The sequence below is a fragment of the Salmo salar genome, chromosome 02 (assembly GCF_965601325.2).
Source record: "Salmo salar chromosome 02, fSalSal1, whole genome shotgun sequence".
Lineage (NCBI taxonomy): Eukaryota > Metazoa > Chordata > Actinopteri > Salmoniformes > Salmonidae > Salmo > Salmo salar.
In genome coordinates, this window is record NC_138292.1 from 71,639,181 (window position 1) to 71,647,500 (window position 8,320).

At 46.8% G+C, this 8,320-nt stretch overlaps 1 long non-coding RNA gene across 1 annotated transcript; it reads left to right on the forward strand.

The window, feature by feature from the left end:
- Positions 1–5,984: 5,984 nt before the first annotated feature.
- Positions 5,985–8,183, forward strand: LOC145864338 (uncharacterized). The gene is made up of 2 exons (XR_014382903.1): positions 5,985–6,299; positions 7,995–8,183. It is a non-coding gene; the product is annotated as an uncharacterized LOC145864338 (long non-coding RNA).
- The last annotated feature ends 137 nt before the right edge of the window (positions 8,184–8,320 follow it).

Here is an 8,320-nt window from a genome sequence, read left to right on the forward strand (position 1 = left end):
TAAAGAAGTTATCAGTAAAGCCAGTGTTAGTAAGAAAACAGAAGTTAAGTGAATCTTTATTTTTAATTTTTGGGGGGGGGTGGGGGTAAGACTGAGATGTCTTATTTAAGATCCTCTTTGAAGAGGTTGAGTTTCAGATGTTTTGGGAAGATGGGCAGGGACTCTGCTCTCCTAGCATCAGGGGGAACCTGGTTCCACCATTGGGGTGCCAGGACAGAAAGAGCTTTGACTGGGCTGAGTGGGAGCTGATATCCGCTAGTGGTGGGAGGGCCAAGAGACTAGAAGTGGCAGAACAGAGTGCTCTGGTTGGGATGTAGGGTTTAAGCACAGCCTGAAGGTAGGAAGGGGCAGTTCCTCTTGCTGTTCTGTAGGTAAGCACTATGGTCTTGTAGTGGATGCGAGCTTCGACTGGAAGCCACTGGAGTGTACTGGGTGACATGGGAGACCACATGCACGCACGTCTAGTAAGTCAGATCTGGAGAGTGTCTACTGTGGCAGGTCTGGAGAGGCAGGTGTAGTGAGGCAGGTCTGGAGAGTGTCTGGAGAGGCAGGTCTAGTGAGGCAGGTCTGGAGAGTGTCTAGTGAGGCAGGTTTAGTGAGGCAGGTCTAGAGAGTGTCTAGTGAGGCAGGTCTAGAGAGTGTCTGGTGAGACAGGTCTAGAGAGTGTCTGGTGAGGCAGGTCTAGAGAGTTTCTGGTGAGGCAGGTCTGGAGAGTGTCTAGTGAGGCAGGTCTAGAGAGTGTCTGGTGAGACAGGTCTAGAGAGTGTCTGGTGAGGCAGGTCTGGAGAGTGTCTGGTGAGGCTGGTCTAGAGAGTGTCTGGTGAGGCAGGTCTAGTGAGGCAGGTCTAGAGAGTGTCTGGTGAGGCAGGTCTAGAGAGTGTCTGGTGAGGCTGGTCTAGAGAGTGTCTGGTGAGGCAGGTCTAGTGAGTGTCTAGTAAGGCAGGTCTAGAGAGTGTCTAGTGAGGCAGGTCTAGAGAGTGTCTGGTAAGGCAGGTCTGGTGAGTGTCTAGTAAGGCAGGTCTGGAGAGTGTCTGGTGAGGCAGGTCTAGAGAGTGTCTAGTGAGGCAGGTCTAGAGAGTGTCTAGTGAGGCAGGTCTAGAGAGTGTCTAGTGAGGCAGGTCTAGAGAGTGTCTGGTGAGGCAGGTCTGGAGAGTGTCTAGTGAGGCAGGTCTGGAGAGTGTCTACTGAGGCAGGTCTAGAGAGTGTCTAGTGAGGCAGGTCGAGAGAGTGTCTAGTGAGGCAGGTATGGAGAGTGTCTAGTGAGGCAGGTCTGGAGAGTGTCTAGTGAGGCAGGTCTAGAGAGTGTCTAGTGAGGCAGGTCTAGAGAGTGTCTAGTGAGACAGGTCTAGAGAGTGTCTAGCGAGGCAGGTCTAGAGAGTATCTAGCGAGGCAGGTCTAGAGAGTGTCTGGTGAGGCAGGTCTAGAGAGTGTCTGGTGAGGCTGGTCTAGAGATTGTCTGGTGAGGCAGGTCTAGAGAGTGTCTGGTGAGGCAGGTCTGGAGAGTGTCTGGTGAGGCAGGTCTGGAGAGTGTCTGGTGAGGCAGGTCTAGAGAGTGTCTAGTGAGGCAGATCTAGAGAGTGTCTGGTGAGGCAGGTCTGGAGAGTGTCTGGTGAGGCAGGTCTAGTGAGGCAGGTCTAGAGAGTGTCTAGTGAGGCAGGTCTAGAGAGTGTCTAGTGAGGCAGGTCTAGAGAGTGTCTGGTGAGGCAGGTCTAGAGAGTGTCTAGTGAGGCAGGTCTAGAGAGTGTCTAGTGAGGCAGGTCTAGAGAGTGTCTAGTGAGGCAGGTCTAGAGAGTGTCTAGTGAGGCAGGTCTAGAGAGTGTCTAGTGAGGCAGGTCTAGAGAGTGTCTAGTGAGGCAGGTCTGTACATGATCATGACATGCTGAGGTGTGTTTGTATTTTGTGGAAGGGACATCTGATAGGTGGAGCCACTCATTGAATCCCTTTGACATTCCTGCCCATCTGAAAGAATGGTGTTATTGTTAGAGAGTTTAGCTTGGTGTTCAGCCTAACTAGACATAAATCAATCAATCAATCAGTCAATCTTATGTATTTATAAAGCCCTTCTTACATCAGCTGATGTCACAAAGTGCTGTACAGAAACCCAGCCTAAAACCCCAAACAGCAAGCAATGCAGCTGTAGAAGCACGATGGCTAGGAAAAACTCCCTAGAAAGGCAGGAACCTAGGAAGAAACCTAGAGAGGAACCAGGATCTGAGGTGTGGCCATTCCTCTTCTGGCTGTGCCGTGTGGAGATTATAACACTACATGGTCATTAAGGCCAGATTGCTCTTCAAGTTGTTCACGCGTTCATCGATGACCAGCAGGTCAAATAATAATCATATCGGTTGTGTAGGGTGCAACAGGTCAGTACCTCAGGAGTAAATGTCAGTTGGCTTTTCATAAATGAGCATTCGGAGGTCGAGACAGCAGGTGTGGTAGAGAGAGAGAGAGAGAGAGAGAGAGAGAGAGAGACGAGAGAGAGAGAGAGAGAGAGAGAGAGAGAGAGAGAGAGAGAGAGAGAGAGAGAGAGAGGGGGGAGAGAGACAGAGACAGAGGGAGCGATGGTATAAAAGCTCCATCTGAATCACTGCAAGAATGCTAGGACGTGGCCACCATTTTGTTTTTGACTGAACACACACACACAGCTATGTTTTACTATACTTGTGAGTACTTTTTGGGACCAACAATTGATTACCATTCAAAATCCTATTTTCTTTAACCACTAATCCTAAACCTAACCCTAAATCTAACCCTTACCCTAAACCTAATTCCCTGCCCTAACCCTACCTCCTAAACCTAGCCACTAACCCCAATTCTAACCATAAACTTAACCCCTAAGACTTAAATAGCCTTTTTACCAGTGAGGACTGGCAAAATGGACCACAAGTATAGTTAAACATGTGCACACACACACACACACACACACATACACACACATACACACACACACAGTTTTGTATTGCTATCCTTGTGGGGACCAAAAAATGTGTTCCCATCCAAAATCTTATTTTCCCTAACCCTAACCCTGACCCTGACCCTGACCCTTAACCTAAAAATAACCCTAACCTTAACCCCAAACCCCAAACACCTAACCCTAAAACTATACCTAACCCTAACTCCTAAACCTAAACCTAATCATAACTCCTAAACCTAAACCTAACTCCTAAACCTAACCCTAACTCCTAAACCTAAACCTAACCGTAATTCCTATACCTAAACCTAATCGTAACTCCTAAACCTAAACATAAACGTAACTCCTAAACCTAATCGTAACTCCTAAACACCTAACCCTAACTCCTAAACCTAAACATAATCGTAACTCCTGAACCTAAACATAATCGTAACTCCTAAACCAAATCGTAACTCCTAAACCTAACCCTAACTCCGAAACCTAAACGTAACTCCTATACCTAAACCTAATCGTAACTCCTAAATCTAATCGTAACTCCTAAACCTAATCGTAACTCCTAAACCTAATCGTAACTTCTAACCTTATTTCTAACCCTAATTGGAACCCTAACCCTAAACCTAACCCCTGAGCCTAAAATAGCATTTTTTCTCAAGTGGATCTTCAAAATGTCCCCACTTGGCCACATTCTCCTTGTTTTACTATCCTTATGATGATGACTAGTACCCACAAGGATAGTTCAACAAAAACACACAGAGAGGAAGGGCTGTACAGTGAACACACTGGGTCACATTTCATATAGAGAGACATTCCCCTGGGGTCACTTGGCAACCAGGCATACATCCCTGACCTCTCCTTCCACATCACACTGCATTGTGTCCTACGCTAGAGAATAGGATGATGTCATTTCATTATAATTGATTGATTGTTTAATTAGTTTGCCATTTGAGTGAAATTGGAATACCTGGTTTTGGATGGTGAGGTGATCTTTATGTAAAGTAAGGAAGGGAGAGCTGAGTGGTTGGCTGAGTGGAGGTCTCTATGATAAGATAGGGAGAACAGTGTGATCTTTATGTAAAGATAGGAAGGGAGAGCTGAATGGTTGGCTGAGTGGAGGTCTCTATGATGAGATAGGGAGAACAGTGTGATCTTTATGTAAAGGAAGGAAGGGAGAGCTGAATGGTTGGCTGAGTGGAGGTCTCTATGATAAGATAGGGAGAACAGTGTGATCTTTATAGTGTTGTAGAGGAGGCTCTGTGGTGAGGACAAGGCCGCTGGAGGACGTCTGAAACCATAGTTCTCCCTCAGGACCTATTACTGACTGTAGATCTACCAGAGCTGAGTCCCTCACTACAGCAGGTGTAGATCTACCAGAGCTGAGTCCCTCACTACAGCAGGTGTAGATCTACCAGAGCTGAGTCCCTCACTACAGCAGGTGTAGATCTACCAGAGCTGAGTCCCTCACTACAGCAGGTATAGATCTACCAGAGCTGAGTCCCTCGCTACAGCAGGTGTAGATCTACCAGAGCTGAGTCTCTCACTACAGCAGGTGTAGATCTACCAGAGCTGAGTCCCTCACTACAGCAGGTGTAGATCTACCAGAGCTGAGTCCCTCACTACAGCAGGTGTAGATCTACCAGAGCTGAGTCTCTCACTACAGCAGTTGTAGATCTACCAGAGCTGAGTCTCTCACTACAGCAGGTGTAGATCTACCAGAGCTGAGTCTCTCACTACAGCAGGTGTAGATCTACCAGAGCTGAGTCTCTCACTACAGCAGGTGTAGATCTACCAGAGCTGAGTCTCTCACTACAGCAGGTGGTGTGTGTGTGTGTCGATATAAGTCATGACTCATGAATGATGATAAGAGGAAGTAGTAACCTTAATATCTCTCTCTGGCCTTCATATAGTTCCCTGTCTTAATATATCTCTCTGGCCTTCATATAGTTCCCTGTCTTAATATATCTCTCTGGCCTTCATATAGTTCCCTGTCTTACTATATCTCTCTGGCCTTCATATAGTTCCCTGTCTTACTCTGTACCCTGCCTCTCTCATGTTCTCAGTGGCCCTGAGGCGAGAACAACATGTTTTTGTTGGGTGGCGTTTGGACTAACTGAGCACGAAAACAACAGGTGGTGAGGTGTTGAGCAAGAAGTCTGATCAACCATGGTTACAAACACTTTATGTGTTTCTCTTAAAACATCCTTTCGTGTTTATTTCATTTAGTGATCATTTGGTTTTGAGCTTAATAAAAAATGCCTGCCAGTAACAAAAGGAAAGGTTGTTGCAAGTTCACAGCTTTGTATCCATGGCGATGAAGACTATTGTGTCTTTGCTGTCCATATAATTAAGTCATTCAGACATAGCTGTTGTGTTTGGGTGTGTGTGTGTGTCTGTGTGTGTGCATATGCTATGTGTATCTCTCTGTGTGTGTGTGTGTGTGTGTGTGTGTGTGTGTGTGTGTGTGTGTGTGTGTGTGTGTGTGTGTGTATCTTATTTTAAATGCTGACTGCATGACCTCTGTAGGGGTAAACATTTCAGCGGGAGAGAGACAGGCTGTTCCTCTCCCCCTGTGGCGTCCCAAATCAAAATGATGACTTGTTTTCGAAAGAGACCAGACTTCTCGTACATCAACCGCCAACGCTGTAAATAACAGACTCACTCACTCACGCTCAGGGCTCGGGTTTTTGGTTTCGGTCAAGGAAAGGATTTCTTGAGATTTTGTGTGTATATGTGTGTATATGTGTGTACACTGTTTGTGTATGTGTATCTATATGTGTGTGTGTGTGTGTGTGTGTGTGTGTGGTGTGTGTGTGTGTGTGTGTGTGTGTGTGTGTGTGTGTGTGTGTGTGTGTGTGTGTGTGAGAGAGAGAGAGAGAGGGAGAGAGAGAGACAGAGAGAGAGATAGAGAGAGAGGGGACGCTCAGAGCGTGTCCGCTGACCCACTGACCTTGGCCATGGGAGGGAGGGGAGCATCCAGCATGTAAAAGTGTACTGCCATCTAGTGGAGGAAATGCTCTTAGGACGTTCCCTCATCTACCTCTTTCTCTCTCTCCCTCTCTGTCCCTCATCCAGACCCCAGACACCCCAGGTCCCATGGGCGGCTCGCTGGCAGAGAAAAAAATGGTCTCTGTCGCTCTAGTCTGGTCTGGACAGAGCTGCTCCTCTGCTACACATTGGCCTGGTAGTGGAGGAGGAGGAAGCTTTGCTGGTTCCCAAGAGAAAGTGACCTTCATGGCCTAGAAATCAAAATAACCACGTCGGTGGCCATCTTAGCCTTCACTGCAGCTGGCACGGAACACAACAATGAACCAATCCATCATGGGATAGAGTCCTGCTGGTACAGCTCAGGGACGAAAGTATCCAACTATCCTACCTTATATCCTGGCCTATGGTAAACTATCCTAACTTATTATATATCCTACGATCCTACCTTATATCCTAGCCTATGGTAAACTATCCTAACTTATTATATATCCTGCTAACCGACCTTATATCCTTGTCACACCCTGATCTGTTTCACCTGTCCTCCTTATTGTCTCCACCCTCTCCAGGTGTTGCTTGTTTTCCCCAGTGTATTTATCCCTGTGTTTCCTGTCTCTCTGGGCCAGTGTATTTATCCCTGTGTTTCCTGTCTCTCTGGGTCAGTGTATTTATCCCTGTCTTTCCTGTCTCTCTGGGTCAGTGTATTTATCCCTGTGTTTCCTGTCTCTCTGGGTCAGTGTATTTATCCCTGTCTTTCCTGTCTCTCTGGACCAGTGTATTTATCCCTGTGTTTCCTGTCTCTCTGGGCCAGTGTATTTATCCCTGTGTTTCCTGTCTCTCTGGGTCAGTGTATTTATCCCTGTCTTTCCTGTCTCTCTGGGTCAGTGTATTTATCCCTGTGTTTCCTGTCTCTCTGGACCAGTGTATTTATCCCTGTCTTTCCTGTCTCTCTGGGCCAGTGTATTTATCCCTGTGTTTCCTGTCTCTCTGGGTCAGTGTATTTATCCCTGTCTTTCCTGTCTCTCTGGGTCAGTGTATTTATCCCTGTGTTTCCTGTCTCTCTGGACCAGTGTATTTATCCCTGTGTTTCCTGTCTCTCTGGGCCAGTGTATTTATCCCTGTGTTTCCTGTCTCTCTGGGTCAGTGTATTTATCCCTGTCTTTCCTGTCTCTCTGGGTCAGTGTATTTATCCCTGTGTTTCCTGTCTCTCTGGACCAGTGTATTTATCCCTGTGTTTCCTGTCTCTCTGGGCCAGTGTATTTATCCCTGTGTTTCCTGTCTCTCTGGGTCAGTGTATTTATCCCTGTCTTTCCTGTCTCTCTGGGCCAGTGTATTTATCCCTGTGTTTCCTGTCTCTCTGGGCCAGTGTATTTATCCCTGTGTTTCCTGTCTCTCTGTGCCAGTGTATTTATCCCTGTGTTTCCTGTCTCTCTGGGTCAGTGTATTTATCCCTGTGTTTCCTGTCTCTCTGTGCCAGTGTATTTATCCCTGTGTTTCCTGTCTCTCTGGGCCAGTGTATTTATCCCTGTGTTTCCTGTCTCTCTGGGCCAGTGTATTTATCCCTGTGTTCCCTGTCTCTCTGGGCCAGTGTATTTATCCCTGTGTTTCCTGTATCTCTGTGTCAGTGTATTTATCCCTGTGTTCCCTGTCTCTCTGGGCCAGTGTATTTATCCCTGTGTTTCCTGTCTCTCTTTGTCAGTGTATTTATCCCTGTGTTTCCTGTCTCTCTGGGCCAGTGTATTTATCCCTGTGTTTCCTGTCTCTCTGGGCCAGTGTATTTATCCCTGTGTTTCCTGTCTCTCTGTGCCAGTGTATTTATTACTGTGTTTCCTGTCTCTCTGTGCCAGTGTATTTATCCCTGTGTTTCCTGTCTCTCTGGACCAGTGTATTTATCCCTGTGTTTCCTGTCTCTCTGTGCCAGTGTATTTATCCCTGTGTTTCCTGTCTCTCTGGACCAGTGTATTTATCCCTGTGTTTCCTGTCTCTCTGGGCCAGTGTATTTATCCCTGTGTTTCCTGTCTCTCTGGGCCAGTTCGTCTTGTATGTTTCCAAGTCAATCAGTGGTTTTTCCCTTACTCCTGCCTTTGCTGTTCTTTTTTTCTAGTCCTCCTGGTTTTGACCCTTTCCTGTTTCTGGACTCTGTACCCGCCTGCCTGACCATTCTACCTGCCTTGACCACGAGCCTGTCTGCCACGCTGTACCTCCTGGACTCTGATCTGGTTCTCACCTTTTGCCTGTCCATGACCGTTCTCTTGCCTACCCCTTTTGGATTATTAAACATCTTAATCTCCAACCATCTGCCTCCTGTGTCTGCTTCTGGGTCTCGCCTTGTGTCATGATAATCCTAGCCTATGGTAAACTATCCTAACTTATTATATATCCTACCTTATATCCTGGCCTATGGTAAACTATCCTAACTTATTATATATC